Genomic DNA, 14502 nt, shown 5'->3' on the forward strand with positions numbered 1-14502 from the left:
CGATGCTAGACGCACCACTGGAATGGGGACCAGGCGGGGAGAACCTTATTCCATATTCAGAAAGCCCCCGCCATCTCGTCTTCCTGAGCAGGACACAAACCCTAACAAAACTTGAAGGGACATCTAAAGACGGAGCCCTCCCGACCACCGACATGGGCCGGGATTAACCGCGCCGCCATAGCCCTAAGGCCACCGGAGACGAGGCGGAGCGGCGGAACACCCTCCAACTAAACAATTGAACAACTGAATTGAATTAATGAAATTTACGGATAGTTCTTATAAAAGCCAAACCAAATCAAACATAATTTATAGACCACAGTACACATGGAGCACACAGAAAGACAGTGTAGAACCAAAAACAGGCACAAATTTCCCGATTAGCAGCACTGCAAATCAAGGGAATTATCAGAAGAAGAAGAAATATGCAAACCAAAGCAACGTAAACAAGTAGAACTATTTAATTAGGTACACACTGGTGACTGGCACGGGTGCTGATCATATCATTGCTGGTGACTGGTACTGTTGCGCCTGGCTGATCATCACATCACCATTGTTTCCTCCCAAGTGAGTCACCGGGTGCGGGTGCTCCACGGCCTTCCGCGGCACGATGTGGAACGGCAGCAGGATGTAGACGGTGATGAAGGCGACCACCGCGGCCACGAGCGCGATGACGTACGCGGACGTCTCCCTGTCCCTGCAGCTGCCGGCGGCGTAGGCGCCCAGCAGGCCGACCAGGTCCAGCACCATGACGGTCTGCAGGCTCTGCATCGCCCACAGCGGGGCGATCTGCTTCTTCACGGTGTACTGCAGCGCCAGCATGATGACCACGATGGAGGCCACGAACGACGTCGCGTTGCAGTAGAAGAAGGCCTGGTACCGTCGTGGGTTGGTGTCGAGCAGGACCGGGTTGCCGGCATGGGAGAGGTATGCAGCCGACGGCGATGGCGAAAGCGACGGGGACGGCGAGGACGCGGTGTCATCGTCGCCCCACGTGCCGCCGGGAGGCGCGAGACCCGCCTGGTAGGTCACGCTGGCCGCGAGGATGCCGAGCAGCATCAGGGACTTGCGCAGGCGGTATCGTTCTTGTTGACGCCAGTTGCTTTCGTCCTCCGTCGGTGCCGGCGGCGACGATGCCTCCTCGTGCAGCCTCTTCAGGCACTCCGGAAGCCATTCGTTGTGTGACAAATGGTGGAACTCCGCGTACACGCAGAAGAGGATCTGCAGGACGAGGAAGACGACCACCGCGGCCACGAGCGCGAAGACGTAGATTGAGGTGCGCAGCAGCCGGCAGCTGCCGGCGGCGTAGGCGCCCATGAGCCCGAGCAGCCCGACCATGATGCAGACGTGGAGAGCCTTGCTCTGGATGCCCTTCTCGTACAGTTTCTGGTTCACCAGGATGAGAATGACGGCGACGGACGCCATGAAGCCCGTCGCGTTGCAGTAGAAGAACACCTCATACCTGCTCCCGTAGTGGTCGAGGAGAACCGGGTCGCCGGCGGTTAGCGATCTTCCGCCATTGCTCTCTGTCTCTGGCCAGAACCCGCCGGGAGGGTTCAGTCCGGTCTGGTAGGTGACGGTGGCGGCGAGGATGGCGAGCTGCAGTAAGAACTTACGCTTCCTCTCGAGCGCTTTTTCTTCAATACGCTTCCTCTCGGCCTCGGAGGCCGGCGAATGACCTTGTGCCGGTGGTTCTTCTTCTCCTTGACTTGGGTCCCCTCTTCGCCGGCACGACGGACGGAGCAACGCTTGTACAACATTACCCCATATTCGACGCACCCACCGTATGGGCGTGCTCTCCTTGCCTTCAACCGCGAACGCCACGACCTTGGCGATGGAGTAGAGGAAGACGGCGACGGCCAGGGCGGAGACGTAGATGGTGGTGGCGTTGTCCCGGCAGCTCCCGGCGACGTAGGCACCCATGAGGCCGAACAGGTCCAGTATCATGACCGTGTTGAGCGCGGAACGCCCGAAGGCGCTCAGCTTCTTGCTCTGGACGATGATGATGACGACCACTGACGCCACGAACGCCGCCGTGTTGCAGTGGTAGAACACCTTGTACCTCGTGGGGTGCATGTCCTGAAGAACCGGGTTCCCTGCGGTGTGATTCAGATCCCCTTCCGGCCAGACGCCGCCCGGCGGGCTCAGCCCTGCCTGGTAGGTCACCGTCGCCGCCAAAGTGGCAAGCAGCAGAACGAGCGACCGCGCCTGCTCCAGCTTGTCTTCCTGCCCATCATCGATGTCGACTGTCCTCGCGCTGTTCCTTCACTTTACGTCCAAGTGACATGAATTAGCTCAACTAATTATGGAAATGAAGCTAGCCAAGTGTGTGAGCTTGATTACGTACATGATTCGAGGTATTTTATGGATGAGTTCCCGGCATCTCGTGAACGCTTTCAAGGGGAACACCGGCACCAGCACAATGTAGAGGAGCACGGCGCCGACGAGGGAAACGACGTACACGGTGGTGGTGGGCCATCTGCAGCTCCCGGCAGCGTAGGCAGCCATGAGGCCCAGCAGCTCCACTACGACGCACACAAACAGCACGCGGGAGCGGGTGAGGCGGTCGCTCAGCGTCCTGCTCATGAGCAGCATGATGATGGCGAGGGAGGCGACGAAGGAGTTGGCGTTGGCGTAGAAGAAGGCGTGGTAGCGGATCTTGTAGCGCCCGTCGTGCAGCAGCGGCGCGCCGGCGTGGTGCTCGGCCACGCTCTGGCTCCAGAAACCTCCCGGCGGCGCCAGGCCCGCGGCGTACGTCAGCGGCGTCGCGAAGGTGGCGAGCAGCAGCAGCATCTTGCGCCGCTCTTTGAGGTTGAGGCTCTCCTTCTCCTCTGCCGGGGCCGACCGACAGAATCTTTCGACGCGGACGTAGATGGCGACGTAGGCGAAGGCGAGGCCGAAGAGCGCGGAGACGTAGATGGACGCGACCACGTCGCGGCAGCTCCCCGCGGCGAAGGCGGCCATGAGGGCGAGCAGGTCGAGCAGCATGGCGACACGGAGCACGATGAGGCCGGCGGGGTTGTCGATGATGCGCCCGTCCAGCAGGAACATGATGACGACCAGGGACGAGACGAAGGCGGCGGCGTTGCAGTAGAAGAAGGCATTGTACCTGCGCGAGTAGGTGGACACGAGCACCGGGTCGCCGACGCGGTTCGGGTAGACCGCCGCATCCGGGGACACCGGCGCCCGCGCCCGCGGGTGGACGGCGCCGACGTGGCGCGCTGGGGCGTAGTTGTCCTCGGACCACACGCCGCCCGGCGGGTTGAGGCCGGCGCCGTAGGTGACGCTGGCGACCAGTGTGGCCAGCAGCAGCAGGTACTTGCGCCACTTCCACAGGAACTCCAGCTCTTGCTGCCGTTCCTCCTTGGTCGTCGTCATGATTCTAGGCTGGGAAGACATCATGTATGTATACTGCACCGGCTGTGCACGATCTGATCGGAGCAGCATGTACAATACATGTATTTTATAGTGCTTTGCTCCGGTAGTCCGGCCGCCGTGTGCTGTGCTCTACGTGTGCATGTGGATGGTATCATGCATGCATGGCGATTGAGTGCCCGTCGGTGTGTCGTCTTTTGGAAACGAATCACTGAAAGGCACACGTTGCTTACACATCGTACCTAATAATATATTCACTGCTCAATGAGTATTCGATCTTCACGCAATGCTCCATGCCTCCCTTCTCATGCACAAGGAATCCCTGGTATAAAGCTCAACCCGGTAATCACTTTGGTCCCCGCGAAGTCATTTTTTAGCGATATTTGCTGCCTCAGGGGGCTAGCGACCAGGAACCCTAGCCATCGCCGCCAAAAGAGGCAACCCTTCCGGCGGCTCCCCTCTGCCGGCAACCTCTTGGTCATCGGTGGTGACAGAAGTCGTCCGATTCCGTGTGCTCATCGTTTTAGCTTTAGGTTTTAGGTCCCTAGTAGCTTAGTTTTTTAAATCGTCCGACATCGACGGTAGCGACGGGATGCTGAATAAAGAAGCTTTGGATTCTTCTCCGGCGAGGCGATCGTCTTTATGGTCGGTGATGGATTTGGAAACCCGTCTGTTCAAGCAGGGATGTCGTGATGGTGGCATCATCCTTGTGGTGGACATGTGTCATCAAAACTGTTGTCCAAAAGGACCCCCTGCCGAGTCAAATTGCCAGAAAATACCACCCAGGGCCGGCCCTGGGGTATGGCCGACGGGGTGACAGCCCAGGGCCCAGGCGAGGGGGGGGAGGGGGGGCATGATGGAGTATATACATATACTATAGCCCAGCAAAAAACAAGTAAAAAATTACAAAAGAATTAAAGAAAATAAATAAGATAGGCTAGGCGGCCCAGATATAGCTAGCTAGCGATCGCTGATGGATTAGCGAAGGCGAAGCGGCGCCGTGACTCACGCTAGTTGCCAGGGCGAGGCACACGACTGCTCGTTTCCTTGGTAGGTTCGTCCTTCGTCGCCCTCGCCCGCCCGTCGGCCTTCTCGCTCGCTCAGCGCCTTGCCCCTTGGCCCTTGCCGCGTCGCCCTCGCCTCGCCGCCGCACAGCAGTTCGGCAGGCGGCAGCCCGGCCATCCGGCATCCGGCACCGCGGCAATACCTATACAAATACGCATCCGACTGGAAGTCAAGAAGTACGCATCCATGTTCCAGTGATCCAGTCCATCCCCAAACCTCAATTTGACAATTTCAGTAGACAGTAGTTTATTTATTCTTTATTTAGTATGTACGTATTCTAATCCAATCTATCAATTTTTTGTCATTCTATGTAACATGTCTAGGGTTTCAATCATCCGATCTATAAATTCATAATTCTTTGTATGCTCTTTTAATCTTTTCTTCATGATTTTAGGACATTAGCCTGCCATGTTACTTAAGAAGAAGCAATTGCCGGGTGCTGAAAAAAGTAGGAAAAAGAAAAAATGTGATCTGAAAATTCTACTACTGAAGGGTTCTTTGAATAAGTTCTTTACATCTTCAAGCAATGTTGATGTCAGTGAAGAACAAGGGCAAGAAACTACTTCCGAGCATGAAAATTCAGATGTTGAGGTGAATGAAGATGGTGCGAGTACAGGGGAGCAAATAAATTTTGAAGTTGATGCTGACAGTACAATGGAGGAGGAAAATTTGCAGCCTTCCTCTAATGATGAACAGGAAGATTCCCTTTCATTTATTTTTGATCCAAGAACATGGGAAGTTCTTGACAATAGCAAAAGGGATATTTTAATTGAGAAGGGACCTATTAGAGTACCGGCATAGATGGAGTCAGTCTAATTTCATTCTTATTTGAGGTAATCATGTCATGTTAGTTTCATTTTGCGATCTTTTTAGTACTATTGTTTTTTATAGAGTCGGTTCGAATTTGATTATTATTGTTCTCGATAGAGTCATTTGAATTATTATAGTCATATTTTAAACTAAAGATGTGTGATTGAAAGTTACTTTTAATAAGTTATATATATAACAGACGCATACATATATATTGTCTTAGGACTTAGGACATAGAGGTCCATGTTATCGAGTTCGCCTAGGGCCTCCCGAAACACAGGGCCGGCCCCTATCCACCTTTGAAACAAATTATCAAAAAGGACCAGCTGCATCGTGGCGACAGGTAGACCAGCTGCACCGTGGCGGCAAGTGCACCAGCTGACACGTGGCACTTGTCGCCATGAGCGGAAATGGCGGCCCATGCCGCCAGGGGCGCAGGCGGCAGCTCCTTTCTCACAGGATTTTTGTCCGCGCGGCGCCTCGCAACAGAACGGCTCGACGCAGGTACGCCCTGCCGCCATTCCCTGAGGCGGCAGGTACTGTTGCTGCTACCCATTGCCAGCTTGCCCGACAACGGCGACAACCTTTAGTACGATAGGACGTCCGCGTGTAGCCGCGCATGCATGCACATGGGACTAGCTTGTTTTTTTGTTTTTTTTTGAGGAAAAAGAGAGAAAATATGCATATGTAAGAGATGATTTGGTTTCATTTTTCAACGAAAAATGGGGCCGAGATGTGTGCCTTTTCTTCTGAATAAAAAGAAGGGGCCGGCCTAAGAGCATCTCCAGCCGCGTCCCAACAGACCTTCTTCAAACGTTTTTTCCGCGTCGGCGCCAAAAATCGGCCCAGTCGTGCTCTTAGAATCCCGTTTTCCGTCAGTTTGGGCCGAAACTGGCGCCGGCGGACCCAGGCCGAACCCGACGCGCTGGGAGGCATCCGGGGGCGCCGGGGCGAGCGGTTTTGGCGCAAAAGAGCCGCGGGCCCGCCGAGTCAGCGACGCGCGCCTCGTCTTCCCCCAGAACGCCTCGGTTTCCCGCGGGGAAACAATGGCAAGGCTGCCGCCGGTCAGCCTTGCCGTTGATTCCTCACGGCCGGCGCGTCACGGACGGCGCAGCAACGCCTCCCCTCCCACCACGCGTACACACGACGCGGGGATATAAAACCAGCGGCTCCCCCTCGCCGCTGGCCACACCAGCCCGAGCCCAAACCAGCCGCCGAGCTCTGCCTCTCTCCCGTCCGTCGCCGAGCTCTGCGTATCTCCCCTTTCCCCCTTCCAGCGATGGCCGAACGCTTCCCCGGCGACGCGGCGGCGGCCCACGGCTTCTGCCGCCGCTCGCTCTACGAGTGGAAGGCGTATCTCCTCTTCGAGGCCAACATCCCGGCGCCGCCGGACATGCGCGCCGGGCCGACAGGGTGGAGGCTCAGCAACGGGGGCGTCCCCATCCCCCCGGTGCCCGACGTCGACACTCGCCCCGGCATCTTCGCCGTCGAGGTCGACCGCGTGCTGGCGTCCTTAACAGAGGAGCAGCGCGCCCTCCCCCAGTTCGCCGCCGACAACCGCGCGTCGTGGGCGGCGTACTTCCAGCGCCGGCAGGCGTAGCGGCTGGCGTCCACCAACGGGGCGCCGGTGGTCGGTGGCATCAAGAACAGCGATGGGCGCCGCATGTGGTGGGGCGCCCCCGGCCACACACTCCACGAGGTGCTGGCATACCTCGAGGGTGGCAATAACCCGCCGCCGGCATACCCTGCCGCGGCGGCCGCCCCCCCTCCCCCGCCGGAGCGCCGGGCAATGCGCCCAGGAGGTTCGGCTCCTCCTTGTCTTCCTCCTCTCAGTCCTCCTCCCATTCCTCCGGCTCGCCGACGTTGTTCGGCGTCAAGGCCGAGCCCGCCGCGGAGACGCTGCTCGGCCGGCGCACCCGCAGCGCTGGCATCGTCATCAACGAGGGCGGCAGGCGCGCCTCCTACTCGGCTCCTCCGCGCTACGTCAAGCCAAAGACGGAGACGGGGCTCGCTGCCGTCAAGACGGAGCCAGGGCTCCCCGTCGTGAAGACGGAGCCCGGGCTCGCCGGCGGCGTCAAGGAGGAGGAGCTCGACAACGCGGCAGCCCTCAAATGGGCGCGTGAAGACTGGGCACGCACGGAGCTGGAGCGCCAGCGCCTCGCCTACGAGCGGTTCGAAGCTCGGCGCCGTGGCCGGGACGAGGGAGGCGTCGTCGTCCTCGACGACAACGACGACGGCGACGACGCGCCGCCGCCACCGGTCCGCCAGGGCGACGCCAGGTAGGGGTCCAGCAGGGGCGGCCACGTCAAGAAGGAGAAGGCCGACGACGACGACGAGGATGGCGGCGATGTCGGCGACTTCGCTGCTCTCGGCGACTTCTTCGCCCCTTAGTTGGGTTTTTTTTAATATCTTTATATAACGTCAAACATGTCGAAATATATGTCAAGTTTGTTGAACTTTGCCGAATTCCGTTTTTCTAAAAAAACCAGCGTCTGGGGGCGACACAGGGGCGAGCGGCTGGGAACCCGCTCGCCCCCACCCCAATTTTAGCGCCGGCTCGTCCCCAGGCGGCGATTTTATGCGCCCCCTATGGGGCTAACGGCTGGAGATGCTCTAAGAAGGGACTCCCACTGCGAAATAAAAAACTATCGGTACCGGTTTCTACCGGATACCGAAAAAGCGTTGGATCCATTCTGCGTTGCGTGCGTAGAAGTCGATTATGTACCGTAGTCAATGCATCTACAGTGGGCAAATGATTTTTTGTTTTTGTGTATTCGTACACAATAGATACAGTGGAGCTCACAATCGCACTTGACGCATTAGGCCTATCTTCAAGACCTCTGTCTCTGAGATAATTGCACGTATCATCCCGGAACTTGCTGGCGAGGTCCAATTCAGTCCTGGAAGTTGAGTATTGGTCCAATACGGTCCTGATTCTTGAAAATACGTCCACACTACGGTCCTGGAACTTGGGCAGCCAGTCCTGGCTCTACACTTGGCGTACATACCGCGTATCAGCCCCTGTGCCACGTCATCACAGGTCCCGCCCGTCAGCCCCGGGCCCAGCAGTCAGCGCGGTGCCCACCCGTCAGTGCGCGACGCGGTGGTCATTTTGCGTTGCCCCCCTCTCCCCCGTCTCTCTGTCTCTCCACTTCTCCTTCTCTTCCCCGATTGAAAACAGAGGAGGGAGCAGAGCACTGTGAGACGGCACGACGGCGGATGATCGGTGACCCGGCGGCCGTCCGATGGTAGTTCCTGAGGCGGAGGAAGCGACTGCGACGTCGCCGAAACCCATAGGGCTGATTTCTATGGTGATGGAGGGCCCTCGACGGCAACTCGATGGCGAGCCTGCTCCGACGTACGGTAAGATTCGCCGATGAACTACTTAGGCACGGTTTTGGGCCGAATTGCGCTCTTTGTTTTGATTAGGTCGTCTGCACATATGTAGTCATTTGTGTTAGTACATTTTCTGCAATTGGGGGGAATTCGGCTAGGGTTTTGTTACTGTACAGTTCAAAGACTGAACTTCTAGTGATTTTTTTTGCAGTGGAGCGCAGTGGGTGGTTCACTGTTGAGGTGATACATGGTGGATTTTTCTTTGGCAGTGGCAACAATAGGTGCTATTTGGATGGACAGAAGGTTTGCTATGATTACTGTCATGTGGAGAGGGCATATTCCAGATTTTTTGAAGAGTTAGTAGAGCAGTTGGGTTATGAAAAGGCTGGCAGAATTGATATGTACTGGTTGCCCCATGGGTCTCAGATTAATGAAGGTGCTGCTAGGCTATTGTGCAATGATGCAGACATAGATGCTATGTATTTAATGATCAATCGAGGGCACCATTTTCAAATGATATACCTTGATCATGTAGACAGCCATATTTCAGGAGGAGGAGCTGAATGGGATGATGTAGTGGCTAATCCAGTAGCCCAAATTCCTGTTGTTTTCAGTCCAAAGAAGATGCCAAGTAGATATGGAAATGAAAGCAATACATCCTGTAGTGTTGTGGATGAAAGTCAAGATATTCAGATTCATGACCAGTTATTTGTAAAACTCAGACCAAGAGGACAGAAAATAGAAGAGGAGGAAGAACCAAATGCAGATTCAGATTCAGATTCTGATAGTGATTATGTCTGAGATTATTGATAGTGATTATGACTTGGAGGATGGGGATGAGGATTTGTTCTAGGAGCAGCTACAACCATTGGAAGATAGGAAAGGGAAGAAGGTGGTGGAGGACTGCAACTCTGAAGATGAGGAATTGGATGCTCCAGCTTCAGAAGAAGATGAAATGAAATTCAATTTCAAATCATTTACTGAAATGAAATGAAGTTCCATGCAGGACAATTGTTCTCTTCAGTGGAGCTTATGAGGAAAGCAGTTAGAGAGTATAGTTGCAAAGAGAGAGTGAACATCACATTCCCAAAAAATGACAAAATTAGGCTTGGTGCAAAGTGTGAGAAAGGATGCCCCTGATATCTCTATGCACCTTGGGATAACAGGACAAATTCAATAATGGTGAAAACATTTAATGGCGAGCACACTTGTGAGAAGAAGTGGCAAGTCACGGCCTTTACAGCCGGTACATTGCTGACAAATATGTTGACAAGATTAGGGCATGTGAGAAGATAACATTGAAGGCCTTAGCAGGTTTTGTGCAGGAAGATTGGATATGACAATTAAAAGGGGCAAGCTAGGGAGAGCTAGGAGAATTCCATATGATATTATATATGGTGATGAGATTGCACAATACAACTTGCCGTGGGACTATGCAAATGAGCTGAGGAGATCTAATCCTGGTACTACTTTCTTTGTTGAACTTTCAGATGAGGGGCAATTTCAAAAATGTTACTTCTCATTTGATGCATGCAAAAGGGGGTTCTTATCAGCTTGTAGGCCCATTATTTTCCTAGATGGCTGCCACTTGAAGACACAATATGGAGGTGTGCTTTTAAGTGCTGTAGGAATGGATCCTAATGATTGAATATTTCTTGTGGCTCATGTAGTAGTGCAAAGTGAAGATACAAAAGCATGGAGATGGTTCTTGACTGCTTTGAAGCAAGATCTTGGCATAAATAACACAGATCTCTGGACCATCATGTCTGACAAGCAAAAAGTAATTCCTTTGCATTATTATCTTACTTCAATATGTATCAGAACTTATGTGCATGCTTATATAGTTTGTAATGTGTGAAATGTCAATGTTTTTGCATGGTTTAATTAAAGCAGTCAAGGAATTGTTCCCTCTCTTACCACATAGATTTTGTGTGAGGCATCTATGGCAGAATTTCAACAAGAGCCTTTAAGAATTAGCTATGGAAATGTGCTAGAAGTACTACAGAGGGAAGGTTTAGGGAAAATATGAACCAAATGTTGGTTCTCAGCAAAGAGGCCCATGATTGGCTAGATGAGTTGGATCCTAAAACATGGGTCAGCGCTTATCAAAATGATTTCGCAAAGTGTGATGTGCTGCTCAATAACAATTGTGAAGTCTTCAACAGATACATCCTGGAAGCTAGGGAAATGCCAATCATAAGCATGTGCCAGAGGATCAAGGGCCAGAACATGGGAAGGAATTATGGAAAACAACAAGAGGCCTTGAAGTGGCATGATACTCAGAGAGCACAGGGCCACGGTCAATCACCTCCTTCATGTGACAAATGACAGGATACACAATCGTCTTCTTCTTCCTCGGCGACGACGGCCCGTACGACGACACAATTTCACACGCGACAAACTCTTCAAGTGATTGTGGAGGAGGATCTGTACACAGCGCAATCTTAGGCTCGAGTATCTCCACATCCAGCACTTTGCCAACTTTGGACGGGTCGTGGAGCCACACCATTACCTCAAGCTCGCGCCGGTTCTTTGGCGGTATGATCTCTATCAGTTCACCTCCTAAACCATTGAGCACATCTGACACTGATTGCATCTACCATGCCTGATCTGGGAGCCCTTCGAAGCTTAACTTACTCTTGTACTCAAGCGCATCCGGAGTGCCGCGAACTCTCTGAGCCAACGCTGAAACTGAATCCACCGACGGCAACACTTGAGCTTCATCGACGGGTGCAGCACCACCGTGCACTTCTCCTTCATTGAGAAAAACAGCCATAGGTCATGCGGGGGGCAGGCTACCTCGATGCTCACCTCTGACTACAGCACGCCGCAACGCGCCTCAATGGCGGCATGCAGAGCGGCCGGCGTCACAGCCTCATCGTCGTCTCCAACTGCCTTGGACACAAGAACAAGCTTGTTGTACCGAGCCTCCAATGCGTTCATTGATGTCGTCTGGGCCAGCAAGACACGGCTCCTCTCCAGACGGATACAGGGCTCACCCCGACGCCAAACCTCCTGGGATACGCCCTCTCCAGCAAACTGCGCCCGGATCCATCACCGCCGGCAACCGCCGCCGACGGGCCATCGCCGTCTTTTCTCTCCGCAGCGAGGGAAATGCTGGAGGTCATGCTCGCGCCGCCCATCGCTGCTGCAAGAGAGAGCTATGGTTCATGGGTGGGGAATTGGGGATCCCCCACCCACCGAATGGTCAACCGTGTTAACCACCGCGTCGCGCACTGATGGGTGGGCACCGTGCTGATTGCTAGGCCCGGGGCTGACGGGCAGGACCCGTGATGACGTGGCACAGGGGCTGACATGCGGTACGTACGCCAAGTGTAGAGCCGGGACTGGCTGCCCAAGTTCCAGGACCGTAGTCTGGACGTAGTTTCAAGAATCAGGACCGTATTGGATCAATACTCAACTTCCAGGACCAAGTTGGACGTCGCCGGCAAGTTCCGGGATGATACGTGCAATTATCTCTCTGTCTCTCGACATTTGTTTGTGGAACCGCTGGGTTGGGTAGGTCCACCGTGCTGCACAGCACCCGCGCCGCCGCTGTTCTCCAACCGCGCCGCCAGGAGGAATTGGAGTGGATGTCCAAGCTACAGGTCCGCACATGTTTACTCTGGATCTGGCTGCCCTATATTAGTAACAAAGTCGAATCACTTTAGTTTAGGTTGATGCCCTTGATTTCTGGATCGAGGTAGTCGAATCCCTTTAGTTTTGGTCGATGCCCTTGATTTCTGGATCAAGGTAGTCGAATCACAGAATACTCCATTTGTCTCTTCAATATTTGCAGCTCATATTGGCCGCGACATCCTTATTTTCGCATATGTCGACATGCAAGAGGAGCATATAACAGATCTTGTGTAGTGTCTGTGGCGCTTTTCGTTACAGGTCATATAGTTGTAATTACCATTATGTGTGCCTGCCATGCAGGCATATACCATTCGATGTTTGTGCAGCTGACATGGCGTTGCCGAAATTATCTGTATTTAGTCCTTATTAATAGTAACTAGTCAATATGTACGTGTAATGCACGTTAATTTGTAAGTATATTAAGTGCATGTGGATATTAAGTAGAATATTATTTGCATGTTATTATATGATTAGCATTATTTTTGGCATGAAATTAACTGCACGCTAAACGTGTTGAGCGATCGACATTGAAGCAGTCTAGGTCGTTGGATTGCCATAATTTAATGGCCGAGATTAATTGGATCTGTGAAAGCACAAGTGCTTCCTGGGTGGTTTTGGTAATTAATGTCAACATATCTCTTGTTGGACTAATGTTTCTATCTAGTATGTTTCAGATAAGTTCAACAATGGAGTGGCATGGACAAGAGGATGTGGAACCCCTTCAAAGTGATAAAGACAAAGGATTGGCTCAAGCTCAAAGTTCAGGACTCTACATTTTCTATTTTAGTGATCCAAGATCACACTGAGTCCATAGGAAAGCCAATACTATTAAGAGGGGATGAGGTGTTGCTTAATGGCTTGCTTGCTCAAAGTGCTTAGTGATATGCTCCAAAGCCCTCGACCACTTTGTCACAACCACATATGTCCCAAACCCAAAAGTCCAACTCGGCCCCACCGAAATTTCATATCCAGAGCCACCGAGTTCAGTTGACAGAGCCACTACCAGAAACCCTAATCAAATCGGTCTCACCGATAGGGATCTCGGTCTCACCGAGATGGGATTGCAAACTCTCTGTTGCCTATTGCAATAATTTCGGTCTCACCAAAATTTGCAATCGGTCGCACCGAAATTGCAATGCAAACTCTCTGTCACCCCTTCGTAACGTTTCGGTCTAACTGAGATGAGCGAATCGGTCCCACCGAGTTTGCCTGACCAACTCTCTGTTTGTCTATTACCAAAATCGGTCTCACCGGGTTTGTGTAATCGGTCTCACCGAGATTACGTTACGCCCTAACCCTAACGAAATCGGTCCCACCGAGTTGATCCATTCGGTCCCACCGAAACACCTAACGGTCACATTATGAACCAAATCGGTCTGACCGAGTTCTCTGAATCGGTCCCACCGAGTTTGGTGATTTGTGTGTAACGGTTAGATTTTGTGTGGAGGCTATATATACCCCTCCACCCACTCTTCATTCGTGGAGAGAGCCATCAGAACATGACTACACTTCCAATGCATATTTTCTGAGAGAGAACCACCTGCACTTGTGTTGAGGTCAAGATATTCCATTCCAACCACATAAATCTTGATCTCTAGCCTTTCCCAAGTTCCTTTCCACTCAAATCTTCTTTCTACCAAATCCAATCCTATGAGAGAGAGTTGAGTGTTGGGGAGACTATGATTTGAAGCACAAGAGCAAGGAGTTAATCATCAACACACCATTTGTTACTTCTTGGAGAGTGGTGTCTCCTAGATTGGCTAGGTGTCACTTGGGAGCCTCCGACAAGATTGTGGAGTTGAACCAAGGAGTTTGTAAGGGCAAGGAGATTGCCTACTTCGTGAAGATCTACCCTAGTGAGGCAAGTCCTTCGTGGGCGATGGCCATGGTGGAATAGACAAGGTTGCTTCTTCGTGGACCCTTCGTGGGTGGAGCCCTCCGTGGACTCGCGCAACCGTTACCCTTTGTGGGTTGAAGTCTCCATCAACGTGGATGTACGATAGCACCACCTATTGGAACCACGGATAAAAAATCTCCGTATCTCCAAATTGCGTTTGCACACTCCAATCCCTTCTCTTTACATTCTTGCAACTTGCATGCTTTACTTTTCGCTGCTCATATACTCTTGTATGCTTGCATGCTTGCTTGATATGTATTGTGAATGTTTAAATTTGTGCTAAAACTCCACATCAACTTAGGAGAAATTAAAAACTGCAACTTTTCTTGATTTGAGTCTATTCACCCCCCCCCCTCTAGACACCTCTTCTCGATCCTTTCAAT

General features: G+C 52.8%; 1 pseudogene; it reads right to left on the minus strand.

The window, feature by feature from the left end:
* Positions 1-495: 495 nt before the first annotated feature.
* LOC123170856 (uncharacterized) lies at positions 496-3375 on the minus strand (annotated as a pseudogene).
* Positions 3376-14502: the final 11127 nt, after the last annotated feature.

This window comes from Triticum aestivum, chromosome 7D (assembly GCF_018294505.1).
Source record: "Triticum aestivum cultivar Chinese Spring chromosome 7D, IWGSC CS RefSeq v2.1, whole genome shotgun sequence".
Lineage (NCBI taxonomy): Eukaryota > Viridiplantae > Streptophyta > Magnoliopsida > Poales > Poaceae > Triticum > Triticum aestivum.